The 21,800-nt window shown below is 39.3% G+C and overlaps 1 pseudogene across 3 annotated transcripts; it reads left to right on the forward strand.

Annotated features, from left to right (window-relative positions):
- Window positions 1-5,364: 5,364 nt before the first annotated feature.
- Window positions 5,365-20,077, forward strand: LOC112605164 (annotated as a pseudogene). 3 transcript variants are annotated; one of them, XR_003115364.1, is made up of 3 exons: window positions 5,365-6,097; window positions 19,483-19,485; window positions 20,066-20,077. The product of XR_003115364.1 is annotated as a peptidyl-prolyl cis-trans isomerase A pseudogene, transcript variant X2 (transcript). The 3 variants fall into 3 exon arrangements; XR_003115366.1 differs by lacking the exons at window positions 19,483-19,485; window positions 20,066-20,077 and adding exons at window positions 14,221-14,223; window positions 14,464-14,474 and having other exon boundaries at window positions 5,365-6,082; XR_003115362.1 differs by lacking the exons at window positions 19,483-19,485; window positions 20,066-20,077 and having other exon boundaries at window positions 5,365-6,112.
- Window positions 20,078-21,800: the final 1,723 nt, after the last annotated feature.

Raw genomic sequence — 21,800 nt, forward strand, 5'->3', positions numbered from 1 at the left:
GTGGCCGGATCTCAGCTCACTGCAAGCTCCGCCTCCCGGGTTTACGCCATTCTCCTGCCTCAGCCTCCGGAGTAGCTGGGACTACAGGAGCCCGCCACCTCGCCCGGCTAGTTTTTTGTATTTTTTAGTAGAGACGGGGTTTCACCGTGTTAGCCAGGATGGTCTCCATCTCCCGACCTCGTGATCCGCCCGTCTCGGCCTCCCAAAGTGCTGGGATTACAAGCTTGAGCCACCGCGCCCGGCCAAGGTCATATTTTCAAACCTCAGCTGTATGCTCAGCACCCATCAATTCTTTTATTTTTACTTAGCCTCCTCTCCCTCAACTAGTACTCTAAGTCTGCACACATCTTATGAAATACTCCACTTACTTTCAGACTACTTTCATTGAGAAAACCAGAGCCATAAAGCACAATCTCTCTTAATTTGCAGATCTTTTCCTATGAAATAATATTCATAAACCATTCACACTCCTTTCCTTCTAGTTCCTTGATGGTATACCATCTGTGTCATTGATTCGTCAATTACTCCGTCTCTTCTATCATTAACCTTTGTTTAGGGGCAGGCATCATCTCTGAACTCAATTACTATAATAATCTTGACTCTTCTAACCTCTGTTCCTAACCTCTGTTCTTGTCCATATTAACTCCACACTCCACCGTATGTGAAACACAGATGTGTTTATGGGACCAATTTTCTTAAAGTCCTTTAATGATTCCCCTTCACTGTAAGTAAAGTTCAAGCTTGTTAACATGGTATGCAAACTCTTTATAATGTTGAGCCTCATTTCCAGGCAATCCCAGTCTCTTACTTTATGCCCCAGACAAACAAAACATCAATAGTTTCTGCACCCATCATGCCATTTCTTGTCTTAGTGCCCTTGTTTATGTCTGTTTATGACCTTCCCAACTTTCCCACACTGCATTACATCACATCACATCACCCATACCCTTTGCCTAAATAATTTGTTTACTTTATTAGAGTCAGTTACTGAGCCATTTCTACCTAAAAATCTTTCCCTTTGTGCTGTAATAATATCCTGTGACTCTCCATCACCCATTCTTGTTATTTCTTAATTATCTCCTTAAGCCTATGATCTGTCCGCATTGCCCTGACTCTTCTACCATACACACCTTGTAGGTCCTTAAGGGTAGAAACTACATTTTATTCACCTGGATTGACCAACTTTTTAATAGTGCTACCATACTGAAATACAGTTAATCGGGTTCCTCATAACTATTAATACTTTTCCCTGGACATCTTGTTTTTAGAATTGATAGAACATTGCCAAATAGGTTTTTATTTCTTGGTTTGTTTGCTTGGTTGTTTGCTGTTTTCTGATCACAATATGTCCACAGGAATATGTTCACCTCACAAAGGCTAAAACACAAAATGTGAACTTCATAATTCTAAAGTTTCAACTTTACTGTAAGCAAAACTCTTTCTTTCTTTCTTTCTTTTTTTTTTTTTTGAGATGGAATCTCGCTCTGTCACCCAGGCTGGAGTGCAGTGGTGTGATCTTGGCTCACTGCAACCTCCACCTCCTGGGTTCAAGTGATTCTCCTGCCTCAGCCTCCTGAGTAGTTGGGATTACAGGCATGCACCACCATGCCTGGCTAATTTTTGTATTTTTAGTAGAGAGGGGGTTTCACCATGTTGGTCAGGCTGGTCTTGAACTCCTGACCTCGTGATCCGCCCTCCTCAGCCTCCCAAAGTGCTGGGATGACAGGCGTGAGCCCCCGTGCCTGGCAGCAAAACTCTTAATTTGCATTGTGAAATATTTCATGCATACCATACACAAATGTTCACAAATACTTTAAAGAATATTAAACTGATACCACCTGGGTTAGGAAATAATGACCAAAATCTTGAGTGAGTCTCTAGTGGTATGAGGTTCACCACAGTCTGGGCATCTGGGGACAAGGCCCTTTAGCTACAGAAAACATAAGGACCACAGGTAGTAGTTTGCTCTATATTTTTTCTTCAAAAATCACTGTGTTCTATCTCCAGCTCTCAGGAGTAGATCAAACTGAACCCACTTCCATGTGGTGGAATCTGGATTCCTAGCTAACTAGCAGCAGCAGTGCACGCAGGGGAAAACAGAAACTTTACTAGTAAATAGTCAAGACAGTTGACCCCAGACAAGAATCTAGGCCACACTCTAATGAACAACATGGTTGCTCTAACGTGCAATTAATCTGTCCTTAGTCATTAGAAAGTAACTGGGATTGGATCCTCCTCCAAACATTAAAATAAAAAAACAGCAGAAAACTTGAGAAAATATTAAAAAAAAATTGTGTATTATTCTGTTTTCACACTGCTATAAAGAAATACCTGAACTGGGTAATTTATAAAAGAAAGAGGTTTGCCGGGCACGGTGGCTCATGCCTGTAATCCCAGCACTTTGGGAGGCCGAGGCGGGCGGATCATCTGAGGTCTAAAGTTTGAGACCAGCCTGACCAAGATGGAGAAACCCTGTCTCTACTAAAAATACAAAACTAGTCGGGCGTAGTGGCGCATGCCTATAATCCCAGCTACTCAGGAAGGCTGAGGCAGGAGAATCGCCTGAATTCCGGGAGGTGGAGGTTGCAGTGAGCCGAGATCGCTCCATTGCACTCCAGCCTGGGCAACAAAAGCGAAACTCCGTCTCAATTAAAAAAAAAAAAAGAGGTTTAATTGAATTACAGTTCCACATGGCTTGGGAGGCCTCAGGAAACTTACAATCACGGTGTAAGGCAAAGGAGAAGAAAGGACATTCTTCACAGGGTGGCAGGAGACAGGAGAGAGAGCGAAGGGGGAAAGAACCCTTTATAAAACCATCAGATCTTGTGAGAACTCACTCCCTACCATGAGAACATCATGGGGAAACTGCCCCCATGATTAAATCACCTCCACCAGGTGCCTCCCTTGACACGTGGGGATTATGGGGATTACAATTCAAGATGAGATTTGGGTGAAGACACAGAGCCAAACCATATCAAACTGTTTTCATACATTGGGCAACAAGCAGTGTAGGACTAAGAGAAGGGGGAAAAAATGAGATGAGCTCCATGTTCTCTCTAGTTTCGTGCCTTGAAGGCATTTTCTGGTGAAGTGAGGAGACAGTTAAGAAAAGCAGGCTTGATATCAAATATCAAATTTAGGGGAGGCTAAGTCATGTGAAATTTGAAGTACTGAAAATTAAAAGGGAAAGAGAGCACAGAAAAAGCTCCAGAAATCTGCTAAAAGGGTTACCTTTAAGTCTGATGGTGAATAATGAGCTGCGTATGCATAGGGTGAAACTCTACAAGGCTGATAAAGAATGACTGAGGAACTGTAAACTGAGAAAATCCCATTGCTCGCGCAGGGTTGGCAGGTATTTGAATTCCAGCAAGCCATAGTAGAAAGACCTTGTTGAACTCCCTAGAAATTCAGTAGAGACCCCAGAAATGTCATACCTTCATGGTAGGACTAATCTTACCATCCTGACCAGGCTACAAAACAAATCTTGAAAGAATCAAACTGATCCAAAAGTAACTTAGATGTCTACAAAACAAAATTCAATACTCTAAAAAACAAAAAAGCACACACACAACATTTGCAATGTCCAGAACTTAACCCAAAATTACAAGACATGCAAATAAGCAGAAAATGAGACTCATGTGCAAGAGATATATCAATCAGTAGGAATATGTCCAGAAATTATACAGATGATGGGTTTTAGCAGATACTTTAAAGCAGATATTATAATGCCAAGCATGGTGGCTCATACCTGTAATCCTAGCACTTTGTAAGGCCAAGGTGGGTGGATCACTTGAGGTCAGGAGTTCAAGATCAGCCTGGCCAACATGGTGAAACCCTGTTTCCACTAAAAATACAAAAGTTAGGCCGGGCGCGGTGGCTCAAGCCTGTAATCCCAGCACTTTGGGAGGCCGAGACGGGCGGATCACGAGGTCAGGAGATCGAGACCATCCTGGCTAACACGGTGAAACCCCGTCTCTATTAAGAAATACAAAAAACTAGCCGGGCGAGGTGGCGGGCGCCTGTAGTCCCAGCTACTCGGGAGGCTGAGGCCGGAGAATGGCGTGAACCCAGGAGGCGGAGCTTGCAGTGGGCGGATCTCCGCCCACGGCTGCCTCCCCCTGGGGGACAGAGCGAGACTCCGTCCCAAAAAAAAAAAAAAAAAAAGAATTTGATCAGATTTTAGCCTGGGAAATTCTCCCTAACCTGAGTCAGCAGGATTCTTGCTACAAGTGGGCTATGCAGGCCCAACAAAAAGAGGGACCAAGGTCAACGCCTAGTAGAGAAGAAGGCTCAGACGAGCCTGCCTAAAGTTTGGTCAGGGAGAGAGTCTTTGTCAGTTCTTCTTGTTCAAATAAAGAAGAGACATTTTTCTTTCCTCTGAACAATATAAATTTATTTATACTTCTTTTGTTCATTAAGCACCAGCTGAACCATCTGTTGGGACTTGGTAGTAAAGAATATTTGCTGGATAGCACAAACCATCAGACATTTAATGAGGAGAAGTTCTATGAAAAGAAAAAGAAAAAATAGGATTAGTCACTGAAGCAGTCTACAAGCCCAGTTTCTAAGTCCATAGTGCAACCAGTCAAGAATATTTCTAAATGTTGGGCTTTAGATGGTAAAGTGAGGACAGAAGTGACAATCCAGCAGATTTCCTGGTTTGAAGTTTGAACATCTTTGGTGATATCATAGACATCAGTGTCATAGCCATGGTTATATCCCAAGCAGAGCGTGGGAGAGTCTAACTTCAGCTCACCAGGCTTTTTGGATAGTCCCAATAAGGATCTGAACAGTCAGGTTTGCATTCTGTCATAGACCTTTCCATGCATCTATGAAACCGTTCCTTTTTATTGAAAACAAAGCATTCTGACCTGTAGCTGATTGCAAGCACTTTCAGTAAAGCATCAGAGTAAAATAATAACTATATATGATGACTTAGATAAGACTCGCAGTGGCCATAGTTAAAGAGTTTATGAGAGTTCATTTGACAAGGAAATTTGGTTATTTCTATAGCATACAACATTTCAAAATAATAACTGGCATTGTGACTAATAAAATACTGACTGTACATATCATAGACAGCTAGGTTATTGACAACTTTCTAAGAACTGTACAATTTCTAACATATTTGTGTGAATAAATGATATTCACACAAATATGAATGGTTAACCTAGGGAAGAATAAGAATCTCTTCTTATTTGACAATGTTTCTCATGCAATTTAACATATGCAATAAACATTTTTTTAAAAAAAAATTTCTCCTTTTAGAAGGTGAAAGAATAAATCCTTTGAGACTTGCCAGGCGCCCTATGTAAAAACTCAACATTATTAGGATTTTATTTGAGGAAAGAAATATATCGGCTTTGCAGACGCTGCCGCCGAGGAAAGTCCTGTACTACTAGCCATGGTCAACCCTACCGTGTTCTTCGACATTGCCGTCGACGGCGAGCCCTTGGGCCGCGTCTCCTTCGAGCTGTTTGCAGACAAGTTTCCAAAGACAGCAGAAAATTTTCGTGCTCTGAGCACTGGAGAGAAAGGATTTGGTTATAAGGGTTCCTGCTTTCACAGAATTATTCCAGGGTTTATGTGTCAGGGTGGTGACTTCACACGCCATAATGGCACTGGTGGCAAGTCCATCTATGGGGAGAAATTTGAAGATGAGAACTTCATCCTAAAGCATACAGGTCCTGGCATCTTGTCCATGGCAAACGCTGGACCCAACACAAATGGTTCCCAGTTTTTCATCTGCACTGCCAAGACTGAGTGGTTGGATGGCAGGCATGTGGTCTTCGGCAAAGTGAAAGAAGGCATGAATATTGTGGAGGCCATGGAGCGCTTTGGGTCCAGGAATGGCAAGACCAGCAAGAAGATCACCATTGCTGACTGTGGACAACTCGAATAAGTTTGACTTGTGTTTTATCTTAACCACCAGACCATTCCTTCTGTAGCTCAGGAGAGCACCCCTCCACCCCATTTGCTCGCAGTATCCTAGAATCTTTGTGCTCTCGCTGCAGTTCCCTTTGGGTTCCATGTTTTCCTTGTTCTCTCCCATGCCTAGCTGGATTGCAGAGTTAAGTTTATGATTATGAAATAAAAACTAAGTAACAATTGTCAAAAAAAAAAGAAGAAATATATCAAAAGTGTCAAAAGTCTTGAACACTTAACTAAATAAGATCCTAAGTCACTGTGAAACAGTACTTAAATACCTATTTAACCAAAGTGATAATACAAGATTTCAAAAGTAGCTATAGGAGGTAACACAATTGTAAAAAAATCTTAGTTCTTTTATTTTATTTTTATTTATTTATTTATTTATTTATTTATTGAGACAAGGTCTCACTCTGTCACCAGGCTAGAGTGCAGTGGTGTGATCTTGGCTCACTGCAACCTCCACCTCCCGGATTCAAGCAATTCTCCTGCCTCAGCCTCCCAAGTAACTGGGATTGCAGGCACCCACCACCACGCCTGGCTAATTTTGTACTTTTAGTACGGATGGGATTTCACCATGTTTGCCAGGCAGGTCTCGAACTCCTGACCACAAGTGATCCACCCACCTCAGCCTCCCAAAGTGCTGGGATTACAGATGTGAGCAGTGTGCCTGGCCAATCTTAGCTCTTTTAAAAGTGAGAAACTTGGCCGGGTGCAGTGGATCATGCCTGTAATCCCACACTTTGGGAGGCAGAGGTGGGAGGATCACCTGAGGTCAGGAGTTCGAGACCAGCCTAACCAACATGGTGAAACCCCCGTCTCTACTAACAATACAAAATTAGCCAGGTGTGGTGGTGCATGCCTATAGTCCCAGCTACTCAGGAGGCTGAGGAAGGAGAATTGCTTGAATCCAGGAGGTGGAAGTTGTAGTGAACCAAGATTGTGCCAATGCACTCCAGCTTGGGTGACAGAGTGAAACTCTCCCTCAAAAAAAAAAAAAGAAAAAGGTGAGAAATTTGGTTCTCTTAAATAGTCAAGAGCATGATAAAAGTTGACAAAAAATACAAGAAATTATTCTGATAAGGCACAAAATGTTTGTTTCCTAGGTAGATTTTTCTCAAAAGGTAGAGAAAAACCTTTTATAATATAATATTAAGAGCAGACCAATATTCTAAAAACACTTAATCCAAAAAAACCTTATAAATAAGTCCATCAAATTTAGTTTGACCATATGAGATCACTTTTCCCTGACTTCCTTTTCTGTAAACCTTCTACAACTTCATAATAAATTTAAACTTATTCTTATCAGTCAGTGTTTTAGTAATTTATCTTATAAATTAATAATAAATATTTATTACATAATTTACTTTAGCATAGGTCAAAGATTGCACATTACTAAAATGATTTTGAAACTATTTTTAGTTTATAGATACTATAAAACATAATTATTATAGAAAAGTCTCCTCATAAAACTTTTATTCCACTTGTGTCAACTTAATACATGTTCCTAAAAAATTATGCTTAGATTGTTCATGAAAATTTTATGAGACATTAAACAAAGCTAGTCTTCATTTTGAGTCATTTCCCTGGTAACTATTTTTATAATACATGCATGTTAGGAAAGCATCAAAATAATCACAATAGAAAGCAATCTTAAAAATTAAATACATGTGCCTATGTTTTATTTCCTACTGTGCTTTGATATATATATATTGAGCCATTTATATTCACCTTTGCTCCATCTTTACTTGTCCACTTGTTCTTAGGTTGAATTTATAGTTTTTATCGTCTTAAATATCTGGTAGCTATAATATCACCTTATTTGACTAGTAAACCCAAGTAGGATAAAAATACGTGCTCATATTACACTTTATTCTGATAACTCAAAAGGCATGCCTATTTTTATTAAACTTACAAAACCAAACTAGTTGTATTAGTCCATCTTACATTGCTATAAAGGAATACCTGAGGCTAGGTAATTTATAAAGAAAAGAGGTTTATTTTGGCTCACAGTTCTGCAGACTGCACAGGAAACATAGTGCTGGTATCTGCTTCTGGTGAGGCCTCGGGAAGCTTCCACTCAAGGTGAAAGGGAAGGGGAGCCAGCATGTCAAATGATGAGAGAGGGATCAAGAGAGAGGAGAGGTCCCAGTCTCTTTAACAATCAGATCTTGGGTGAATTCATTATTGTGGTAAGGGTACCAAGCTATTCATGAGGGATCTGTTCACATGATCAAACACTTCCCACCAAACCCCAGCTCCCACACTGGGGACCACATTTCAACATAAGATTTTGAAGGGGACAAATATCCAAACTATATCAGTAGTCCTACTCAAATCACTTAAATTTGAAAACGATTTGGGTTACTTTCTATATTACTTGAGTTGTAAGAGTACTTCATTTCTAATACATAATTACTTAGCCTTCAGCCAATTTGAACAGTTGTTTTAAAGCAATTTTATAAATAAACTTGTTACTACCATCGGGAGGGAGAAAAATATCACATAGACATAACCTACATACATGCACATATAAACATACAGGCAGACACAAATGGAGACCTCAGACATTTCATTCTAAAATTTTAACCATGATGTAGGTAAATGCAATAATACAAAACTCACTGGTTTATGTATGATAGTTGGCTCTCGTCTTTCTCTGAATTGTGTTTTTGGCAGATAAAACAAATTAAGATGACCTGCTTAATATGACAACGAATTCTTTTTACCACTATTTATAGAGGAAACTCTTAAGATTTTCATTTGCTTTGATATGTAATCTTATGGAGGCTGTAGACTAAATTTTGGGTACTGGATCTTTTGGAAATACTAAGTGATTGGTTGTTTCCAAAGTCCATCTGAGCTGGGGAAATATTGAGCCTGTTTTAAATAAGCCCTTTTTTTCTCTCTCTCTCTTTTAAGCTTCAGGTGGTTGTGTTGGGGGCTCCTAAATCTCTTGAGAGTCCTCTATGGGGACAAGGTACCTAAAGTTCAAGTGACTGTGGAGAGTTGAGCAGCTGGACTGGAGAGGGAAAAGTCTGGCAGGAGCACACAGAGAAATAGAGGATGTAGGGTCTTTCAAGAGGGACATATCACAGTATTCAAGAAAGCTGATGGGAAGATCGAAGGTAGTAAAGGAGAGAAAGGGGAAAAGAGAAGAGGCCTTAAATGAGCTTAAATGTGAGTAGGTAATAAGTGAATGAAGTTCCAAATTATTCTTAATAAAATTATGCCAACAAGAAAGGAGCATTAAGGAGGGTTTGAGGAGGTGGTTGAGTTTTAGTAGACACAATGTTTCCTATGGGAGAAACAGGATGAAATAGAACAGAGAAGCCACAAAAAGAGTCAGAAAAAAAATAATTTTCTAGCTGAGGAGTCAAGGAGTGAATCTCCACTTGAAACAAGAAGCCAGGAAGAACTTCCAGCCTAGGAGATAACCTTTCAGACAAAGATAGCATACTCAGAGTCTTAAGAATCAAAACCTGTCCTTTCTGTGCTTCAGTGGACAGTGGTCTGGAGCACTGGCTCCAGAGTAGGACTCACTAAGGCCTCCTGAAAGACATTAAAGGTGTGGGTCTTGAGTGAGAGACCTGGGGGTTCAATCAGCAATCTGATTCCATCCAAGTTTGAGCATTGTAGCTGTTAAAGAAAATCTCAGCCAGACAGTAATTAGAGACGTTAAAACAGATTTTATTAATAAAATATTGCAATAGGGGAAAAGAGACTATAGGATAGAACTGAATACAGCAAAGACAAATGGAGATTCATAGCCAACAAGCAGAATGAGGAGGTCAGTGAATGGAAAATACTATAAGAAGTCATCAAGGGTGGAAAGATTCTTTCTAAACCAATTTAACAAAATTATTGCTGAAGGCAAGCCAGGGTGATAAGATATCAAGGTTGGGGTATGAAAAATTTGATCAAATATTGAGGGTGAGTCTTTCTCCCTAAATTGATTCAGGAGGATTCTTGCTACAAGTGGGCTATGCAAACCCAGCAAAGACAGGGACCAAAGCCAAGGTCCAGTAGAGAAGAGGGCTCAGAGGAACATGACTAAAGTTCAGTCAGGGAGTCTTTGTCAATATGTAGATTGGGGCGCTAAGGCAGACAGGAGATTGGAATTAAAAGAAACGACAACTACACTTCAGCATTAGAAACACAACAGGATGCCTCCATATGAGAGGTGGCAGGTAAAGCAAATGTTTTTTCAAGCACCTGAACAGTGGACAAAAATTTGAGCTAATTCAAAAGTCTAAACTGGATGCAGAACTGAATCCATTAACGTCTGAACTCACAGCTAACTAAGCAACAGCTCAGCAGTGTCAGGGAATAGAAAAGTGTTCCTGTTTTGATAGTTAATGGGTTCAAAAGGAAGTCTGAGGGGTGTTGAAAAATAAATTTATGCACACTAACATTTTAAAGAGTTTACTTGAGTAGACAATGATTTAGGAATCAGGTGGCTCCAAACCAGAAATGTTTCAGAGGCTCAGCCCAAGGGCACAAGAGGAAGGCTTTTATGATCAGAAGCAAGACCAATAAATTATTTGATTGGTTAAAGTGCAACAGCAACCTTATTTCCATCATTCCACTAGGAAGTCACTAGCTAGAGGTTAGTGGTTTCTGATTAGTTAAGCTTAAGTTTTGCTTTTCTAGAATAGTTATACTGAGTTGGGTTTCAGTTTGCTTAGGTAGAAACTCAGAGCCCTGGAGCTGCTTCAATCTAATGCTCTCCTAATTAATTTAAGGCAATGATGGAAATATTTTTATTTTTTATTTTTTGAGACAGGATCTCACTCTGTTGTCCAGGCTGGGGTTCAGTGGTACAATCAATCATGGCTCAGGCTGGAGTTCAGTGGTACAATCATGGCTCACTGCAGCCTTGACCCTCTGGGCTCAAGCAATCCTCCCACTTCAGCCTCTGAGTAGCTGGGACAAAGGTGCATGTCGCCACACCAGCTAATTTTTATTTTTATTTTTTAGAGATGGGATCTCACTATGTTCCCCAGGCTGGTCCTGGAAATCCTAGGCGTGGCTGGGCACAGTGGCTCAGGCCTGTAATCCCAGCACTTTGGGAGCCTGAGGCGGGTGGATCACGAGGTCAAGAGATTGAGACCATCCTGGACAACACGGTGAAACCTCATCTCTACTAAAAATACAAAAAAATTAGTTGGGCTTGCTGATGCGTGCCTGTAGTCCCAGCTACTTGGGAGGCTGAGGCAGGAGAATCACTTGCACCCGGGAGGCGGAGGTTGCAATGAGCGGAAATCACGCCACTGCACTCCAGCCTGGCGACAGAGCAAGACTCTGTCTCAAAAAAGAAAAGAAAAGAAAAAAAGAAAGAAAGAAAGAAAAAATTCCTAGGTTCGAGCAATCGTCCTGCCTTAGCCTCCCAAAGTGCCAGGGTTACAGGCATAAACCGCCACACCAGGCCAGAAGGAAACTTTTGCTATCTTTTCTATGTTCTTTGGGAAAAAAAAAAAGGCTGGCCGGGCGCGGTGGCTCAAGCCTGTAATCCCAGCACTTTGGGAGGCCGAGACGGGCGGATCACGAGGTCAGAAGATCGAGACCATCCTGGCTAATACGGTGAAACCCCGTCTCTACTAAAAAATGCAAAAAACTAGCCGGGCGAGGTGGCGGGCGCCTGTAGTTCCAGCTACTCGGGAGGCTGAGGCAGGAGAATGGCGTGAACCCGGGAGGCGGAGCTTGCAGTGAGCTGAGATCCGGCCACTGCACTCCAGCCTGGGCGACAGAGCGAGACTCTGTCTAAAAAAAAAAAAAAAAAAAAAAAAAAAAAAAAAAAAAAAAAAAAAAATTACCAAAAGCCCTCAAGATTACTTCTGGGCAGAGATTAGATGAAGGCAGGAGGCTAAGCAGCCCCTGCTCTGTCTCTGCACTTAGACCTTCCCCCTTTTCCAGCCACATTCCCCTACTTCTGATATCCGTCCCACCTCCAGGTCTGCCCCTAGGGGCCGCTGTCACAGAGAAATAGCTCTGGTTGTGTTCCTTTTTTTTTTTTTTTTTTAATTTATTTATTATTATTATACTTTAAGTTGTAGGGTACATGTGCATAACGTGCAGGTTTGTTACATATGTATACTTGTGCCATCTTATATTACATCATTGGAGTTACTGTTACATTGAGGACAGATGTAGAGTGCAGCTCACTGAGTGGCAAACGCTGCATCTTGAGCCAGACTCACCAGAAATAAATCAGTCCCCAACTTCATCCTACACCTGATTTGAAACACTAATTCCACCTTTAGGGGTCTTAAAATTGTACTTGTGATGGGCCTTCAAGGACTATCTAGTCCAGAGTTACTCAAACTCTATTGAGCACAAGAATTACTGGGCTACTTTTCAAAAATGCAAATTAATAAGTCCTACTCCCAGAAATTCTGATTAGGTCAGTCTTGGTTGGTACTCTGGAATATGTATTTGTAATAAGGCTTCCAGGAATATGCATTTTTAAGAAGGCTTCCAGGAGATTTGGATGTGTTCTCTGAGAAATCCTGCCTAGTTAAAATTACAAATGTCAAAAACTCCTTTGAATTCCAATAATCTGTTATCTAGATCAAATTGAAAGTATTAGACCTATTACAGGACAGCCCAAAATTGAGGAGTGAAAAATCACATGAGAATAAATCCAACTAGGGTATCTCTAAACCATGAAAATGTGGGAATACAATTTACTTATAAACCTCTTTTATAAAATGTAAGTTTTGAGAGTTTTTCTTAAACTAAAACCTCTTGCCATAATTGCCGGGAAGGAATGTTGTTGCAAAGCCAACAACTGAAACCTCCACTATGTACCACCATAGTAAGGTTCCTGATCCACCACAGCCAAATGTATTTTTCAACTCCCCAAATTAAGACAATCTATAAAGAAATGTTCACTTATTAGCAACTTGTGTTTGACAGTTTATTTCATGTCAGCCTCCAGCTTTCCTTTGCAAGCTTATTTGCATAATGTGTTATTATGTCTAAATGGAAAACTAAATGCCTCCATGTGGTCTTTAAATGACAAGTGCTTGTCAGCTTCATGCAATATTCAGAAGTAATAGATCCAAATCACAACAGCACTCACTGAGATGTTAAAAAAAACTTGTTGTGTATCCTTCCTTGACAAATTTACACTTTGGTACAGAATTGTCAATTAGACATTCCATGTGTTAAACAGTTTAGTTCAACTGTGAAGGAATTTACTGTAGCTTTATTCTACAGTGTTCTAAGTAATTACAATTCACATTACAATTTTTTTCATTATTTCAAAGCAGCTCAAGAAATAATCTCCAAATGACCTTGGCAAGATAGCTCCAAGAACTTCCGTTTAATTATTTTAGACTATATGAGAGTGTATGATAATGTTTGTAAGAACTCTGAAAAATCCATTGTGGGAATCTAAAAATGTTTTGGCCTTAAACTTCATGTTTTAGGATCAGCAAAATGGTGCTAATTTTTGGTATTTAACAAGAAACACACTATTCTAAAGGAGTTTTTACTGCATCAGGTTTTTCTCCCCACATATATTTAGAAGAGTTCTCATTTTAACATACTGATTTAACATTAACATTTAATTTAACATTCACACCAACAACTGAATCCATGAAACTTCCTCCATGTAACTCACTGAAAAGAAGTAATTTTGTCTCAAGGACCTTTTTCACTGGGAGACAACAGAGAAGAGAATGTAGCTACAAAATAGACATTCATGCAGCTTCTGCAGCTTCTCCAGCTCCATGCTGTCTTCCTCCCCTCCCACTTGGACGGTGCTACAAGAAAAGCTCAAGCCTGAGGTTGTGGATGACTCTTAGTAAACCCAGTCCTAGAAGATTCCTGGAAGAAAGAAACATAAAAAGATAACAGAGGCTTAGGACCCCGGGGTTAGAGAGCCCAAGGATCTTAACCAAGAGGAAGCAGAACTGAGGCTCCCTTGGGGAGACAAGATTGACCCAGACTCTAAAGAACTGTAAAAGAAGGAGGCCTGGTTTAATCTACACGCATCACTCAGACTCTCTCCATAAACTGAATGGCCAGGAATGCAATGAGAAAACTGACAATCTGACTGATTTCCCCAGCAGATCCCTCAGGACTTACTTGATTTGGGACTTTGAGTGATGAGAGTCTGCACCCCAAGTGCCAATTGGTGGGAAATGTGCTTTTAGGGATGTTTGACCCTCATCCTGACCCTAGAAAGTGATGATGTATTCAATAGGTTTTGTTTGGAAGGTCTGGAGACTGGTGATGGATGGCAAATGAGTGGGCAGAAGCTGACCTCAGAATAACAACAAGGACTCAGTGAATCCAAATAATAGCCTATTGAAGTCAGTTCCTAAGAGACTCAAAATGTAGCCACAGAGAAAGAATTCAAAACAGTTGTGATGAAAAGTAAGCAGTTGGAGAGACTGATTTATAAAGGAGGAAAATAATGGATCCAGAACTGTGGGAATCATGGAAAGTTAAATACAGAAGGTACCTTCAAAATATGTTAGTCCAGTCTGCTTATTTCACAGATAACGAAACAGAGGCCTAGAAAAGTGAGTTACACAGTGATTTACCCAGCTTCTTAACAGAAGAGTTGGACTTGGATTTGGCTCATGTAGTCAATGATTGTGGTTGCTTTTACCATGCTTTGTTGGTGAAAATATCAGGTTACCCAGACCCTCTCCAATGCTTTACTCATAAATTAAAATAGACTTAATGGACAGACAATAAATCCAATCCTGTCTCATTTACTGTCCAAGATGTTCTTGGCAGTTTATATTCTCTTGGTATTTTTATTAATATTAATATTATTATCTGTTATAGTATCAACAAAAAATGGTCTATTCCAAATGGTGAGTGAAATTGCTCTTTTTTCAGAATCTTGTTAAACCCTTCTGATTACAGTACATATCTGCTCCATTCTCCCTTTAGCAGAACAAGAACATAAGATTAATGTATTAAAAAATCAGCCAAAAACTCAATAGGTATTTTTTTGCACCCACTTCACTCATTCATTCAACAGAAACATATGTAGACCTATTACATGCCAGGCATTGTTCTAGACACTGGAGATACATCAGTGAATAAAACATGAGACATCCCTACATTTATAGTGCTTATGCTCTAGAGAAAGAGACAGGGAGTACACAAAATAATTAGTAATATAATCTCAGCATCGGGCACGGGGGCTCATGCCTGTAATCCCAGCACTTTGGGAGGCTGAGGTGGGTGGATTACTTGAGCCCAGGAGTTTAAGACCAGCCTGGGCAACATGGCAAAACCTTGTCTCTACAAAAAAATACAAAAATTAGCCAGACGTGGTGGTGTATGCCCGTAGTCCCAGCTACTTTGGAGGCTGAGGAGGGAGGATGACTTGAGCCCAAGAGGCAGAGGTTGCAGTGAACCAAGTTCACACCACTGCACTCCAACCTGGGTGACAGAGTGAGACCATGTCTCTAAAATTTAAAAAAAAAAAAATCTCAGAAGTCATAAGTGTAGAAAAATGAAGCCAACTAAGTGTACAGGAGCAATACTCTATTTTGTGATCACTACTCCATGAATTATTTGGCTATAAAGGCAAGGCTAACACATTGAAGAGTTTCAGAGATCTAAAACTGCATTTCACACTATGTGTCCTGTATAATATTAATTCTGTCAGGTAATAACAAGTGTTTTATGGAAAAAGAAAAATCCTGTGGTCAAATACCCTTATGAAATCTTAGAGTAAAATAAATGTATTTCTGCACAGTTCTTCAGAGGGTATAGAATGCTGCTATATGCTAGAGCTTCATAATATAAGAATATTAGAATATTACATGCAGCATTTCCCTGTTTTGACTGTAGAACTTGCTGAACAAATTCTCTGTAGAAAGCATTTGGGTAAAAAACTGAGCGCTGTCGATTTTGATAAAATAGGGGTCGTAGCTGTATATCTACAAATACTTGTGCTGTATAGACAAACCTTTAGTAACCCGAATATCCATTGTGTTTAATAACATGGAGGATTCAGTGCTGAATTTAAAGAAGTGATTGAGACATCCTACTTTCAGTATTGCTATTTGAGGAAACACCTCTTGCATATCTGCACTAAAGTAAAAAACATGTTCTTTTTAATTACAAAATATATTGTTAACCTGTAAAAGCGTGAGATAGACAATGGAAAAAGGAAAGCTTCTATGGTCCATAGAAAATGCTTACATTTGTCTGGATCCCATGCTAGACAGTGTCTACAAAGACACCAACTAACTAAGTCTTTCTTGGTGACACATAGTACAAATGTCTGGCAAATGGTACACAATGAATATGGGGGGAAAATGAATGAATAAATTAACAAGGGTATAACACAGCGTTCCATATCATTGTGCTTACCTTCTCCTGGAGTAAACATGTTGCAATATTCTTTTTTTATTATTGAGACTAAATTCATCTAACATAAAATTTACCACTTTAAAGTATACAATTCAATGGCATTTAGCATATTCAAAATGTTATAGAACCATCATCTCTATGAAGTTCCAAAATATTTTTGCTACTCCAAAAGGACAATCCATACCCATCAAGGAGTTACTCCTCATTCTTTCTTGCTCCTAATCCCTGGCAACAACCAATCTGTTTTCTATCTCTATGGATTTTACCTATTCTAGATAGTGCATGAATGGAAACATTCAATATGTAGTCTTATCTGTCTGGCTTCTCATGCTTAGCATGTTTTCATGTCTCAATCCTTTATCCCTTTCTATGGCTGAATAATATTTATATATATATACATACGTGTGTGTGTATATATTTATACACATACTGCAATTTGTTCATCCAATCCTTCACTGATAGATATTTGAGCTGTTTCTTCCTTTTGGTTGTTGTGAATAGGGCTGCAATGAACATGCCTATACACGGATTTAAGTAACTCCTTTCCATTATTTCGGATATATACCTAGGAGTGGATTGGTTGCATCTTTTGGAAATTCTACGCTAAACTTTTTGAGCAACCACTAGCAATACTCTTGATAACAAAAAAAGAAAGAAAAGAAATCAGAATCCCAAAGCCTAGCTAAAATCCTGCTATTGCCCAATTAGAAAGAAAAATAAATAGAGTGACTCTGAGGCAAACCTCTTAAGAAGGTAATTGTCTTTGTATTTCCCTTCTTTTGGTCATGTGGTTTGTTTTTGTTGTTGTGTTGTTTGAGACAGAGTGTTGCTCTGTTGTTGTTGCGTTGTTTGAGACAGAGTCTTGCTCTGTTGCCCAAGCTGGAGTGTAGTGCTGTGATCTCGGCTCACTGCAACCTCCGCCTCCCCGGTTCAAGTGATTCTCCTGCCTCAGCTTCCTGAGTAGCTGGGACTACAGGCAAGCGCCACCACATCCATCTAATTTTTGTATTTTTAGTAGAGACAGGGTTTCACCATGTTGGCAAGGCTGGTCACGAACTCCTGACCTCAAGTGATCCACCTGCATCGACCTCCCTGAATGCTGGGGTTACAGGTATGAGCCACCGTACTGGGTCTGGCATGTGTTTTACTTTCCCATAATTCATTCATTCTCTCCAATTTAGTAGTCCTGTGTTTTCTCCCCACCCCAACCCCAACAAATCTTCCCTTCATTTACACCTTATCATCAATTTAAGTTGCTATGTTACTTATTTGTGTTATCACTACTCTCGCTAGCCTATAAGATCCCTGAGAATAGGGACCTTTCCTGCTCACTGCTATTTTCCAAAGACCTTAGATGATGACTGGCACATAGTAGGTTCTTAGTAAATATCCATGGCCTAATTTCTCTAATTTTGGAACACAAATAGCTTGTGCTTGTTAAAACAACTTTAGGCATCAAGAAACTGTTGAATAGGCCGGGCGCGGTGGCTCAAGCCTGTAATCCCAGCACTTTGGGAGGCCGAGACGGGCGGATCACGAGGTCAGGAGTTCGAGACCATCCTGGCTAACACAGTGAAACCCCGTCTCTTCTAAAAAATACAAAAAACTAGCCGGGCGAGGTGGTGGGCGCCTGTAGTCCCAGCTACTCGGGAGGCTGAGGCAGGAGAATGGCGTAAAAACCCGGGAGGCGGAGCTTGCAATGAGCTGAGATCCGGCCACTGCACTCCAGCCTGGGTGACACAGCAAGACTCCGTCTCAAAAAAAAAAAAAAAAAAAAAAAGAAACTGTTGAACATCTACACTAAAGTGAAACAATGTTCTTTTTAATTATAAAATATATAGTCAACTGTACAGGTGTCTAGGTGGGAGATAGTTATTTAAAGGGGAAGTAATCACAATACATAACCTAGGCAGCCATTTACTCTAACTATGCACAGCCAGTCCTGCAAGGAGACACTGTAGTCCCCTCTGGGGAAGAACAGCCATCCAGTCTACTCCTAATAATCTGAAGCAGTCAATTGCAAAGTTTGGAATCTTTGAAGTTTGATTTAAAGAAGAAATGATGGAGCCTGCTATTCTCTAAAGTGACAATGATTTATATGTGTAGCTCCCCAGGTATCACAGAGAAAATGAACCCCAGGATGTCTTAAGCTAACAGAAATAAAAAGCTTTCTAATGCATCTGTACATAAGCTATCAACTAGATTTAATTACCTGGAGAGATGGCAATCAGCCTGTTTTTCAAGTAAAAGAAAAGTGAAAGGTAATATAAAATTATATAAATACTGCTATTCATTTTTTAATTTATTGTAAAACTGGGGAGAGAACAAATACAATCCTTCACCCTTCTTGGGCATCCTTATTTGGAAATAATTATGCATGTAAAGATTGGTTGCAACCTTCAAGGCAACTGTGGTGGATTTCAATGGTTGATAAGGTCCAGTGGTAATAAAATGAAGCAAGACCCTCAAGACAACTTGGTGGGGGGCAATTATGACCCATTACTGTGTGAATCACACACTGTGATTAAACTCGTAGGAGGCACTCAGCATCCGCACTTGTTGTGAAAAGGGTCCTGATTAGCATTTGTACTATGCATTTTGGTAATCAGAAATCATTATAGAGAATGCAACATTAAATGAAGGAATATGGCAATCTCCCATGCATTAAATAGGCTAATTTTTAAAAAGAAATGACTTTATATCTAAAGCAAATAACATCATTTCTTTTCCTACAAAGCATTAACACTTGGTCAGATGCTCTTTACTATATTCCTATAAGTATTGCCCCAGCAAACATTTGATTAGCAAATTCTCCACTCTGCATGATATAGAGGCTGTTTTCATTTAAATGTTGATATGTAAGAGCTATTTTTGCTGTGTGTCTTTAGTCTTGTAGAGAGCTAAATGATGAATTAAACTAGCCAGAGAGAGAAACAGCAAGTTTTAAATTCTTAAATTATCCCAACAAATTAGGTCAAGATTCAAGAAGGCTTCTGACAGAGGCATAAGGAATATTTTCATTCCATAAAATATTAACAATGATGAAAGCTGCTGATATAATAGTTTTGGCATGTTTTGACATTTGATCTATTTTTACTTCAAGATATTTGGATCTACCCATTGTAATAAAGTCTTAGACAATTGTATCACACCATTTTGTGTATGAATTTTAAAAGGCTTTGTCATAGTTTTATAAGTAAACACACTCTGAGGAGTCCATTTTGCAGTCAAATCTCCCACCCACGAGTACTCAATTCCATTTATTTTAGATTATCTAGATTCCTTTGCAAAATGTTCAGGAAAAGAGGCACTGACAAGATTGATTGAATGAAACAATCAAACTTTGCATTTACTCAATAGAAACTTCAAATACTTTATTGGTAGCAAGCAAAATTTGAACTAATTTTTTTTTCTTTTCTTTTTTTTTTTTTGAGATGGAGTCTTGCTCTGTCCCCAAGGCTGGAGTGCAGTGGCATGATCTCAGCTCACTGCAACCTCCACCTCCCAGATTCAAGCGATTTTACTGCCTCAGCCTCCTGAGTAGCTGGGATTACAGGCACACGCCACCACGCCCAACTAATTTTTTTGTATTTTTAGTAGAGATGGGGTTTCACGACGTTGGTCAGGCCAGTCTCGAACTCCTGACCTTGTGATCCACCCATCTCAGCCTCCCAAAGTGCTGGGATTACAGGTGTGAGTCACCACGCCCAGCCTGAACTAATTATTAAATGACCATTTACTCAGGATTTTATGTCATATGATTAAAATAACTTTTAACTTCAACTACAATTTAACCAAATTAGTTTACCAAAATCCTAATTGCTGTCTTTTAAAATACCCCTTCTCTGGCAATCATTTGGATTGATTAACCAAAGAGCTAATGTTGGCTAAAAGTAATTACCCCATATTTCAAAGTGCATTAGACAATAGCTAAATAAGGAACTTCATTAACATTTATTATAATAAGATCAAAATATGATTATCCATTTGCCTTTGCTTTAACTGATATTATTCTAAAATCGTTATTTTAATTTTATTTTTAAAATTGTTATTTTAGAATAATATTGGTTAAAGCAAAGCAAAGACAAATGGATTATCATCCTATTCATTTGTAGTAATGCAGTGTTCATGAAAATGAATTTAGTGCCATACTCCAAATTACAATAACTTGTGATTATTTTTTATGGAGATGTTTGTACTGACCCTTCAGCATGACATTACTGCAATGTGTTTTCCCATGTTCTATCTATACCCTATATCTCTGTCCCACTTTGTGACCAGAAGCATATTTTTGCAAATCGGTCTGGCATTAGGACTGTGGTCATTTCATGTAAAACAGAAAGCTGATGGCATAGGCCTATATTGAGATGCCGTAGCTTTGAGAAAAGGAAAAGAGAACAAAATTAGTGAATTCCACTATTTACCATTTATAAATTCCTATAAATTTTTTAAATAATTCAACCTGGATTCACATTTTAAGAGCTAAAGTAAGCACCACATATAAAAATGCAACATAGAACATGTGAATGTAGTCAAATCACCAAGTACAATAAAAGTCATCCCCCTTAATTCTCAAATTTAGCTCATTTAGAAATCCCATTTGTCTCACAGTTAACGTGAATTCAATGAGGAGCATTATTTAGGTTCATAGAACGACAATGCTAATTTCAAAAGTATATTGTGAGACAAACAGTTGTATGTTTCACTCAGCAGAAAAAAAAACACTAAACCTTTTCTTGCTTGGAAAGGTCTTGACCTGACATTATTATATAATAGAGGTTTCATTGATGATGGATCTTTAGGTTGAAATGCTATGCTAAAGTTAAGAGGAGAAGTGTATAAGAATATGAAATTGTCTGTTTATTTTGGTGAAGAAAGAACCGCAGGATACTTTGTGTTTTCAAGGTCAGGGTGAATGGGAAAATGAGGAGATAAACTTCAGCCAAACCATCAAGGATGGGCTAAACTAGGAGAGGAGGTCCTCTAGTGCCCTTTATAGTCGAGGCCATTTGGGATGCTCACATTACCAAAAATTAGAGATCTCCTGAACTGCCTGAGCAGAGATTGAAATTAATATTTATTTGCTGAATATTATAGTACTAGACATTGTATCAGGTACTATACAGTTACAAAAAAATAAGTAAAAGTTTTACCTTCAAGGAGCTTGCAATTCAGTTAGTGAAATCCTACATAACATGATGTGCCAGAATAAATCACCTCTCATGATCTGAGATTAAGGGGCCTAACATCCTCCCCCTTACATGTCAGGGACTGTGCTAACCACTTTTCTATAAATTAATTCCTTTAATTTCCACAATTCTGTGAGAGGGTTACCTAAATTATCTTCACTTTACAGGTAAGACTTAAAATTGCAGAATTGCTTAAATTCCAAACCTTTTTTTTTTTTTAATACTTTAAGTTCTAGGGTACATGTGCACAACGGGCAGGTTTGTTACATATGTGTACACGTGCCATGTTGGTTTGCTGCACCCATTAACTTGTCATTTACATTCAGTATCTCT

This window comes from Theropithecus gelada, chromosome 1, assembly GCF_003255815.1.
Source record: "Theropithecus gelada isolate Dixy chromosome 1, Tgel_1.0, whole genome shotgun sequence".
Lineage (NCBI taxonomy): Eukaryota > Metazoa > Chordata > Mammalia > Primates > Cercopithecidae > Theropithecus > Theropithecus gelada.